Consider the following 3,643-nt stretch of genomic DNA (forward strand, 5'->3'; position numbering starts at 1 on the left):
AAGGATACCTGACTATGGCTGAATTTATTGCACCGTTGCATTGAACGCATCGAGAATGACGTCGTCGCTGTGAGCAGTTGATATAAGTTGAAGATATTGCAGTACGGTGTAAGTTTTATGAATAAGAAACGAGATTTTCGTTTCCAGTCCTTACTTGCTTAAGTTTCGGATGTTATACCATCCACAAAATTTTCACATAAGAATTTGGGTCTCTGAATATTACTCACTTGGGGATCTTGAGTGTTATTTAAGGAGAGAAAAAATGTGTATATTGAAAAAACAGTAAAGGAAACTAAGAAGAAATTTGCAAAGAAGTTTAAAGTTGAGAGAGAAAAAATAAAAACTTCGGGATATGCAGATCACATTGTAATTCGTCCGGAGACGGCATTGGCAATTGGATGAGCATCTCAACAGTGTCTTGAAAAGAGATTATAAGATGAAACACAAAAGTAAAAGAAAGTTATTGGAATGCAGTGTAATTAAACAGGTGATGCTGAGCGAATTAGATTAGGGATCGGGACACTAAAAATAGTAGGCGAGTTTTGCTATTTGGGCAACAGACTGACTATAGAATGAAAAGAATTTCTGAAACAAATGATTTGTTAACATCTAATATAAATTTAGTGTTAGGGAGTCTTTTCTGAAGGTATTTGTTTGGAATGTATCCTTGTACGCAAGTGAAACGTGGACGATAAGCAGTTCATACAAGAACAGGAGAGAAGCTTTAGAAATGTGATATTACAGTAGAATGCTGAAGATTAGTTGGGGAGATCGAGTAAACTACTGAGGAGGCACTGAATCGAATTGGGTAAAAAACAAATTTATGACGTTAGGTACTAAAAGAAGGGAGACACTTCCTGGAGCATCACGACATAGTCAATCTGACAATGGAGGTGAGTGATGGGGGTAAAAATTGTAGAGGCAGTTGTTGGAATGAACACAATAAACAAGTTTAAATGTACGAATATTTTAGTAGTTAATCAGGGATGAAGTGGCTTGGACAGAATAGGTTAGCGGGAAGATCAGAATCAGAGCGATTTTGGGGGGAATACCACAACAACAACATCAACATCAGAATTCGCTGTCATAGCACAGCACGCTGCTAAGTTCACATGCATCGTCGAGTACTGAGTCATATGCTGTGACTTTGTAAACAGGGATTTCAGGTTAGAAGCAGGACCGTGAAAAATCCTAAAGTCCTTTAATAGACCATCGTGTCTCGCACCTCTAATGCAACAAAAGTCTTCTGAAGCTGCAGATGACTTTAGAGAATGTTGATCCATACCTGTTTGAGCTGTGCATGGTACACGTTATCCCATTTATTGTTTGTCATCTTCTACTACGGTACTGCCGCCTCGTTTTCTTATTCCATTTACCGGCGCCACTAATTTCCTGCCTTACTTGCCCGTGAGCGACAGCAGCAGCGCGTATCGATAAGTGAACTGTCGTACCATCTCTGGAGCGACCGATAGTAATTCTGGGTCGTCGTGTGTCTGGCAGTCAGTTTAAGACGGACCAGCAGTGCAGTCGGGACGCAGCAGCAGTGAAGTCGGGGACGGAGTACTGGTGAGGCGTTAACAGCCAGTGCTCGCCGACCGCTGGCGACACATATGAACTGTCAAACTGAGGGAGATTGGAGCGGGACGACCATTGGTTGGTCATTCGGCTGGTTGTCTCATCGGTCCTCTCACCGTTTCCGGGTCTGGGGAGTTAGTCGGTTGGCGTGGAGCAGCGAGGAAATCTACGCGGTGCGTAGTTTGGCCAAGGCCAATGGCGGCGTCCTCGCGCGGTCAGTGTGTGTGGTGCTGTCCCCATTGCTACAAGGGCTGTGACTCACCGATCCTGGACACGAAAGTTGAGTTTTGACTTAATCTACCAGCAAGTCATGACTGTTCACCTTGTGTCGTTTGGATTTCGTTGTCAGCTGTTTGGACATTCCCGACAGCAACAACGAGTGTTTTCAAGTTGGCAAGTTTTAGCCACCCTCAGGTGGAGTTTAACTCTACTTGGTTATTTTGAATTGAAGTGCACCAGCGGAATCTACTGCCTTATGTCCGTTAATGCTCCGGTTACCTGCCCTCGCCGCTGACGTTAAGTTCAGGCAGTGTATTTTTCTCATCGTGTTGTCGCCGTCCACCACAGTGTGTAGTTTGACAGCTCAATATACACTACTGGCCATTAAAATTGCTACACCACGAAGATGACGTGCTACAGACGCGAAAATTAACCGACAGGAAGAAGATGTTGTGATATGCTAATGATTAGCTTTTCAGAGCATTCACACAAGGTTGGCGCCGATGGCGACACCTACAAAGTGCTGGCATGAGGAAAGTTTCCAACCGATTTCTCACACACAAACAGCAGTTGACCGGCGTTGCCTGGTGAAACGTTGTGATGCCTCTTGTAAGGAGGACAAATGCGTACCATCACGTTTCCGACTTTGATAAAGGTCGGATTGTAGCCTATCGCGATTGCGCTTTATCGTATCGCGACATTGCTGCTGGCGGTGGTTGAGATCCAATGACTGTTAGCAGAATACGTAATCGGTGGGTTCAGGAGGGTAATACGGAACGCCGTGCTGGATCCCAACGGCCGCGTATCACTAGCAGTCGAGATGACAGGCATCTTATCCGCATGGCTGTAACGGATCGTCCAGCCATGTCTCGATCCCTGAGTCAACAGATGGGGACGTTTGCCAGACAACAACCATCTGCACGAGCAGTTCGACGACGTTTGCAGCAGCATGGACTATCAGTTCGGAGACCGTGGCTGCGGTTACCCTTGACGCTGCATCACAGACAGGAGCGCCTGCGATGGTGTACTCAACGACGAACCTGGGTGCACGAATGGCAAAACGTCATTTTCTCGGATGGATCCAGGTTCTGTTTACAGCATCATGATGGTCGCGTCCGTGTTTGGTGACATCGCGGTGAACGCACATTGGAAGCGTGTATTCGTCATCGCCATACTGGCGTATCACCCGGCGTGATGGTATGGGGTGTCATTGGTTACACGTCTTGGTCACCTCTTGTTCGCATTGACGGCACTTTGAACAATGGACGTTACATTTCAGATGTGTTACCACCCGTGGCTCTACCCTTCATTCGATCCCTGCAAAACCCTACATTTCAGCAGGATAATGCACGACCGCATGTTGCAGGTTCTGTACGGACCTTTCTGGATACAGAAAATGTTCGACTGCTGCCCTGGGCAGCACATTCTCCAGATCTCTCACCCATTGAAAACGTCTGGTCAATGGTGGCCGAGCAACTGGCTCGTTACAATACGCCAGTCACTAGTCTTGATGAACTGTGGTATCGTGTTGAAGGAGCATGGGCAGCTGTACCTGTACACGTCATCCAAGCTCTGTTTGAGTCAGTGTCCAGGCGTATCAAGGCCGTTATTACGGTCAGAGGTGGTTGTTCTCAGGATCTATGCACCCAAATTGTGTGAAAATGTAATCACATGTCAGTTCTAGTATAATATACTTGACAAATGAATACCCGTTTATCATCTTCATTGCTTTTTGGTGTAGCAATTTTAATGGACAGTAGTGTATAATTGGTTGTGGGCGCCAATATCTTCTATATTGTTCCATTGAACTCCCTGTTGTGTGCTATTCGGGTGGAGTGGTAGTTACCTT

This window comes from Schistocerca piceifrons, chromosome 4 (genome assembly GCF_021461385.2).
Source record: "Schistocerca piceifrons isolate TAMUIC-IGC-003096 chromosome 4, iqSchPice1.1, whole genome shotgun sequence".
In the NCBI taxonomy this organism is placed as follows: domain Eukaryota; kingdom Metazoa; phylum Arthropoda; class Insecta; order Orthoptera; family Acrididae; genus Schistocerca; species Schistocerca piceifrons.